The sequence below is a fragment of the Chenopodium album genome, chromosome 20 (genome assembly GCF_948465745.1).
Source record: "Chenopodium album chromosome 20, dcCheAlbu1.1, whole genome shotgun sequence".
Classification (NCBI taxonomy): domain Eukaryota; kingdom Viridiplantae; phylum Streptophyta; class Magnoliopsida; order Caryophyllales; family Amaranthaceae; genus Chenopodium; species Chenopodium album.
This window is the reverse complement of record NC_137853.1, coordinates 11,954,640-11,962,642: the sequence shown is the minus strand read 5'-3', so window position 1 is coordinate 11,962,642 and position 8,003 is coordinate 11,954,640.

The window sequence follows — 8,003 nt, the reverse complement described above, 5'->3', positions numbered from 1 at the left end:
AACTCCACGCATAGAGAAATTGAGCAAGTATTTAAAAACGGAGGGAGTATTTGTTTTCAAATAAAAAAGAAAGTACTCTCTTGTATTTGGTTTCAAAAAGAAAGTACTCTCTTTTATTTTATTATTTGCTTCATTTCTTTTGTATGCAGAGTTTTGGCAGAGATATTCGAAAGTAACACAAAGGTCATGTGTTGGTAAATGACTTTTGACTGGCTTTTAGCTTATTATTTCGGTCAAACAGCAAGAAGCATGTTTCGTAAATGGCTTTTGGCTTATTATTTTGGTCAAACTGCAAGAAAATGTGCTTCTTAAATGGCTTTTTAGCTAACTGAAAAGCGGGCTTTTCCGTTAAAAATAAAAAGCTAGTCTTACTAACTTTTTGATTTTGGCTTTTCATTAATATAATTACTTTTTTGGGTTTTTCTACGTGTTACCCTTGAGTTTTTGAGTTTTCTACCTTGTACCCTCCTAAATTCAAATTTCTACATGACCTTGAGTTATTAGTTTATTTTACATTATACCCTTGAGTTTTTGGATTTTTCTACATGGTACCCTTGAGTAGTAAATTAAATGGCTCTAAATTAATTTGACTCAAACCCACACCATATAAACGACTTATTTAGCACCATCAACGACACAACTAGCATGTTTATTGCAGAAAAAAGGATTAACAACTGAGTCCCTCTAAAACAAGCTCTTTTAGTTAAAGTAGGAGCAAAAAAAAGTTCTTATCTTCCATCTCAAATAATCGTACAAAAGTTCCACTAAATAGCAAATAATGAAGATTGATGATTCCTCCATCTAATATAAATATAGAAGTGGTAAATAGATCATTTAGATGGTGTCGGTTTGAGTCAAATTAAGTTAGAGTCATTTAATTTACAACTCAAGGGTACCATGTAGAAAAACCCAAAAACTCAAGAGCACCTTGTAGAATTTAGGATTTAGAAGGGTACAATGTAGAAAACTCAATAACTTAGGGGTACCATATAGAAATACCCTACTTTTTTTTATCCTTACTTAATAATTGAAAATTAATTACTAAATAATTAACGATTAATAATAAATGATTAATAATTATTAGTATTTAGTTATCAGTGATTAGTACTTAATAATTAATAGGTATTAATTAAAAATTAATTATTAGTTGTTTCAAAAAAATTATTAGTAATATATAAATAGTTAATAGTTAGTAATTGGTAATTTATACTTAATAATTGGTTCATAATGATTGATAGTTAGTAAGGAGTAATTGGTAATTAGTACTCCCTCAGTTTCAATTTGATAGTCGCATATGGAATCAATCACATAAAATAAGAAAAGAAAAATCATTGGAATCTGACATTAAAGTAAAAAACAATTCATAAATAGTTTTGCCGTATTTAAATTTTTTTTGATTTTTTTAGAAAGCTGTCAAACATAATTGCATAATTCAAGGGAATAATTTCTTTACTTAGAGTCATGTCTTCAATTCACAAATAATGAATTTAACCAATTAGAATTTGATATGTATAAAATAGGAAATAAAAACTAACAAATTAAAAGTGGAATACATTCAATATGGGTAGATCGTTTTGAAACGCCCAAAATAGTATATGGGACTAACAAATTGAAACGGAGGGAGTACTTAATAATTAAAAATTAGTACCTAATAAATAGTAATTAATGATACACATAATATGAATGATTAAAGACACATAATAATGTTCTTTAAGATCATTTTGCGTAGGTACAAACAACAACTAACAACTGATTTTACTAAACATATTTACATACAACGAACAAATGATCAAACAGCCAGTACAAACAACCAATGCAATGTTAATGATTACTCCCTCCATCCTTTTAATAGAGCCTCATTTCTCTTTATTATGTGAGTAATAAATGTTAGAAATGCGACTCTAAAAAGGACGGAAGGAGTAATAATTATTACGGAGTAATTGGTAATTACTATTTAATAATTAAAAATTAGTAACTAATAATTAGTAATTGGTAATTTCGGTAGAGCATATTTTAGCATAGTAGAATAGACCACAACAGCTAAAAAAGAATATGCCCTTAAACTGCCAACAAGGGCAACAACCAACTATCGCCAAACTAGCTAGACCAATTATGAAGGAAGTGGGGTTGGTGGAAGAATAAAGTATAACATTGGGAATGAGAGGGAATTTGGAATTATTGAAATATGATAGTTCAGGATCCACTAAAAGAGAAGAAATTAGTAAAATGTTGTAAAAGGGTTTGATATGTCTATCATATATAGTGTTTTACCCCCGTCCCTTGGTCATAATTAGTAGTAATTTTTGGTTCTTTAGAGCCACTTTTATTACTAATTTGTGTTTTCTAGTGTTTTCGTAGTTTTGGTGAGTTTTGTAGGAAATTGCACACTTGGAGCATTTTTCCGGGATTATTTGGAGCAACTACGAGCATTGGAGAAGCACAACCACCTTTCGTAGCCCAAGGCCGGTTAGAGTTATCAAATCGGTGATTAAGGACTCGACTTATGAGAAGCCAAGGCAATGGACACAGAGTATTCAAGCCCCGTAAAGGAAATTCGGATTGGGTTGAGTATCAAGGCCTAAATCAAAGTCGAAGCAACAAGGCATTCATTGCCCTGTCTCGCGCCCGGTGAACTATTAAGGAAAAAGGTAGGCCCGGCCGGGCGGTGCCTCGCCCTATCGGGCGCGTGTTTTAGAGTTCGTTTCCGACAATTTTTACTTAGTTTCTAATTATTAGGAATTTTAGAGGCTTTGTACAAATACGTTTTTAGTGTTTTGATACAATTTATCTCTTCTTTTAGTTATTTTCTCTCTCTACTTAGCTCTAGCTTAAACTACTCTCTTGTTTTTCTCTCTCTACAACTCTAGAACTCTTGATTTAATTCAGTCTATTATTTCCATTAACTTTGGTAATGATTTCTTCTCTATTATTTTCAGTAATTTAATTTCTTTAATTCATCATGCCTTGTTTATTTGTTTTGATTAGTTTAGACTTAATTATTTGTGAGTAGTTTTCTTTCTAGGGTTTGTGGGGATCCATAAATAATATGAATGGGGTAATTTATTATTGTTGATTGTCAATGCTTGATTAATTTCCTATTAATGGTTTTAATGCTATGCAATTAGATTACGCCTAGTTTAATTGTTTGAGTTAAACAATATTGATTCGAGATTCGAGAGATGAGAATTGATGTTTAAGCTTAGTTTCAATAGGCAGGTTATTTATAAATGGTTAAGTCAAGATTCGAGATATGCGATTTAATACTGGTAGATTAATTTTGTGATTGTAATGCGTAGCGACAGCCTAAATGATCTGATTAATTGATGCATTGATGATTGATTGTTATGTTTTACCCTAGAGTATTATTTATTGGTGAACATATGCCCTAGGTCTTTTATTCATTGATTCTCCCCATTCTTGATCTTTGTAGTTTAGTTTCCCTTATTAATAACAATTTAGTAACTTAATAATTTAGATTACTTTTAATTAATTAGGAATAAATCAACTTGTTTCCCTGTGGTTCGACCCTTCTTCCATATCCGCATAGTTAGAGGACGTAGGAATTATCTTTGATAAGGTGATACGACTTTAGCCTGTCAGGGTTTCAAAAAGGAAATGGAGCAAGTTATAAAATACGACCGCAAAAAGAAAATGGACCAAGTAATAAAATATGAGGGAGCTCTTGTATGTCTTTTTTGCCTAAATTAGTAGTGTCGATAATTTTACTCTTGCTGAAATTAAACTTCATTGTACTCTAGTTGTGAATTATTCCACACTGAATGAAGAGGAGAGAAAAAAAAGAACTTTTATCGACAATTGATTTAGTAAAGTAGGTGTGATTGAGTCAGGTGCTACATACCTTGTTAATGTTCAAGTTTATTTAACTTAGGCAAATTTGGGCACAATCCCAAGTAGTGGTGACTGGTGAAGGTAGGATTTTAATAATGGTGGGCCACAATATATACCGTCCGAAAATCCACTTCTCAAGCCCCAAAATTTTGTCTCCTTCAAATATTTGATTTAAAAAAAATCGAGACACATCGACATACCGTGATTATTCCATGAATGTTCTTAATATCAAGATAAAAATTTATTTTATGTTGTATTCTAAAATCCATCAAATGTTATCCCGACCGATTCAAGACTTCAAGTAATGACCCATTTTAATCTCGACCTATTCAAGACTACAAGTAATGACCGATTTTATAAATCTTCTGAAATCACTAAACACATTATTTGTATCGATCAAATTAAATAGCATGATCCAAATATAAGTTATATATAACTAATAATTCACGTGCCCTACCAGGACCTTAATTGGTTTTGCCACTGATCCCAAGCTATCAAGCTAGCTAAATAATGTGTTCAAGTTCGGTTCATTAAGTAAACTATTTTTTGCAAACGATTCGTGAAGTACAACTCATTTATTAAACGAGTTGATAAACGAGCCTTTTTCATGACCGAGCTTTGTAATTTTGACCTTTAAAAAAAATCTCAAAATCAGCATAATAATTAAATCTTAATTATGAAATTTTGACTAAAATTAATCATTGTGAATAGGTCAATAAAATTCGAAATTATCAATATATATCAAAGCTTTCAAATCAAGCATTTGCGTCTTCGATTTATCACATCTTATCAGTTTATTATATTAAATGAGTTGCTCATTAACATAAATAAACGAGTCATTCATAAACTTATTTATATTAGTATATCTATGTTACGTTCGAGTTCGAGTTCAAGCTCAAGCTTATTTACCCATTTACTAAAACTAGCTTTAAAAGTTGTTCAAACCCCGACTCAATTATTAGAGAAACAAACATGAACGAGTTTTAACCAAGTTCAAACCTGAATAGTTTATTGATGAGCTCGCTTCATTTACACCCTATAGTAAAGACCATCCACTTCTCCAATTTCAAAATTTTGGTATTTCCTTTGTTTGTAAGTGATATTTTGGTGGTGGACCTTGGAGTGCATGTGCATGAACACATGTACATCGTTTTGCTCCACAAAATGCTTAAAAAGATTTGTAACTTAAATGCCTTTGGAAACAAAATCCCTTTTATAAAACATGCTTAATGTGAGCAAGGATGAGATGTTCCCAGTTCCCACACGCTTATATTATTGGAGATAAAGTTTGTTTGATTTTGATTTTAATTTTTGAATTATCACTTTGCCATCCAATTTAATAATTTACAGCTTGACAAAAGTGCCATCTTGTTTGGATGGCCTCATGAGTCATGCCCCAACTTTGGACTTGATTTTTTTTTTCCCCCCAAATAATTTATTTACCTATAGATACGGAGTGTATGAAGGTAAATTAAAGCACTTTTGCTTAATTATCTTTGTGCAAAAAAAAAAAAAAAACCTTTAACCAAATTCTGATTTGCTATAAATCAAGACTTAGGGCCTGTTTACATTTACTTAATTTCAGTTCAGTTCAGTTCAGCTCCAATCAGTTCAGTTCGGTTCAGTTCAGTTCAGTTCGGTTCGGTTCAGCTCTTAATTTCCCTCTCACATAAAATATTCATTTCAGCTCAATTCAGTTCAGTTCAGTTCAGTTCCAATCAGTTCAGTTCAGTTCAGTTCAGTTCAGCTTCAATCATTTCAGTTCGGTTCAGTTCAGCTCAGTTCAGTAAATATGAACAGGCCCTTAGCTAACTCACAACCAACTAATTGAACAAATTATTTTTTTGGTGTTTAGAGAGGGCGGGTGATGAAAATCGATCCCAATATCTCTTAGAAGCGGGAGGGTAGCTCTAGCTCTAACCACTTGAGCTATCCCTCACTCTCAATTGAACAAAATATATTAAACAAGGGATTGAATGATTAAGACGACACATATTTAAATGATATAATGTGATGTATATCATTTTATCTGATAATATTTTTAAGGTTCTTTTTTGGTTGATGATGTTACATGTTTACACCTAATTATTCACTTTCGTTCGTATACAACGAAGAAATATTTCGGTTCTAACAATCAATCACTTTTAAAGTAAAGAATAAATTGATTTATTTAAATATAAACTTGGTAATAAGACCGACCAAATTTGGTAAAAGATATATGTTAGGAAATAAGGGGTGTAATTGTGTTTTATTACGCTTTGTTTGGATAGCAAGTAAGGAAGGAAAGGAAGGGGAGGAAGGGAAGGGAAAAGAAAGGGAGGGGGAAATGAACTCCATTTTCCCTCCAAATCTCTCCAATTTTGGAGGGATTTATACTTATTAAAGAGAGAGGGAAAATGGATTCTTCCCTCTTCTTTCCCTTCCTTCCCTCAATCCTTTATTCAAACAAGAGAGTTTGTCCTCCTCCCATTCTCCTCCCTTCTTTTCCTTCCATTTCCTTCTATCCAAACAAAGTATTAATGCAGAACAAATCTATGAAAAATAAGAACTAGAAAAGCAATAAAGAAGATAAACAAAGAACACAAGGATTTACGTGGTTCGGTCAAAATAGACCTACATCCACGGGTGGGGGATTCGAGAGCATCTGGAATCTTAAAGTCAATGGCTCAAAAGGTATGATCTAATTGATCAACTATAGGGTCCTTTTTTAACATAAGGAAACCCCAATTAACCCTAAAATTGTTCCCCAAGTATGCTCAAAGAGCCGTCATAGAATAGATATAATTGTAAGAAATATTCCAAAAATTATTCGAGAAGAACTGAAATACCGAGCTATAGCTCGACAGTTAGCTCATGCTTGCCGCAAGTCTTCATAGGGCCGAGCTATAGTTCACTCGCATAGAGCTATAGCTCGCCCACTCATTTCAATTTTCCAGCTTCGTCAGGTTTTCATAACACGGTCGTAACTTTCTCGTTTTTTATTAAAATTGGGTATATGACCTATCATTGGAAAGCTCTTGAACCAACCTATCACCTCCAACTTGAATTACCTCAAAATAACTTATAGTTTGAGAGATATATGCATTCAAAGTCAGCCCTATTAGATTTCGAGTCACAATTTAACACTATACTCATCTCTTATTTACACAGTTAATTAAATAGAGTATAAGAAATATATATTTTTTTATTTTACTTTTATGGTACATTAAATTAATAAATTAGGACGGAACCTTTTATAAGTCAACCTACTATGAACTTTAAAAGTGGGAAAGGGAAAGGAAACCCGACGCCAAAAAGCCCTGAGTGTAGTGTGACAATGGAAACGTAGGGCCTATTCACATTTACTGAACTAAACTGAACTGATTGGAGCTAAACTGAATTGAACTAATATAGAACTGAAATGAATTGTTTATGAGAGAGAAGTTAAGAGCTGAACTTAACTGAATTGAAATTAAGCTAAAGTGAATTGACCCTTAGAGTTGATGATAGAGTTAGAGATCAAATCCACTATGATCCTTTCTATTAATTCTATTATTCTAAAATTAATACGAAGTTGTTACATCTTGTTAGCTTGGAGTATGTATCATTGTCTTTTAAGTAGGATTAGATGTCGTACTCTAGTAGCGTAATGTAACTCAACGTTCTACCTGCTCTGCGTTGAATAAAATGTTACTCAATAATGGTCCTCACTCCTAATTGACTAGTAGCAACAAAAGTAAACTCCATTGAAAATTTTGTTTCAAAAATGACCAAGCATTAAGACTATGCTGCCAACAATACTAGGCCAATAAGAAAGGGTCGGGTGTTGTTATTCGTCGCTCCCATTTTACAGGGTAACGCTCCCATTTTTGGAATGAAATTCCAATTGTACCCTTAATATATAAACACGGTTTTTTCACTCAAGGAGTCACATGCTCACTCCCTCACCATATTCACCATCTCTCTTACTCCAAACTCTCTTAAAAACTTGAAATTCAAAATCTGAAATTTAATTTGTTTTAAAAAAAAAATACAACAATTATCAACAAATAATCTATAAGATCGTACACAAAAAAAGATGGCTGATTCGCGGCGAATTAGGATCACACACGGAGGGAGGGGTTTGGGCGGCGGTGGCGGCAACGGCGGCGGAGTTGGCGGCGACGAGGTAAATA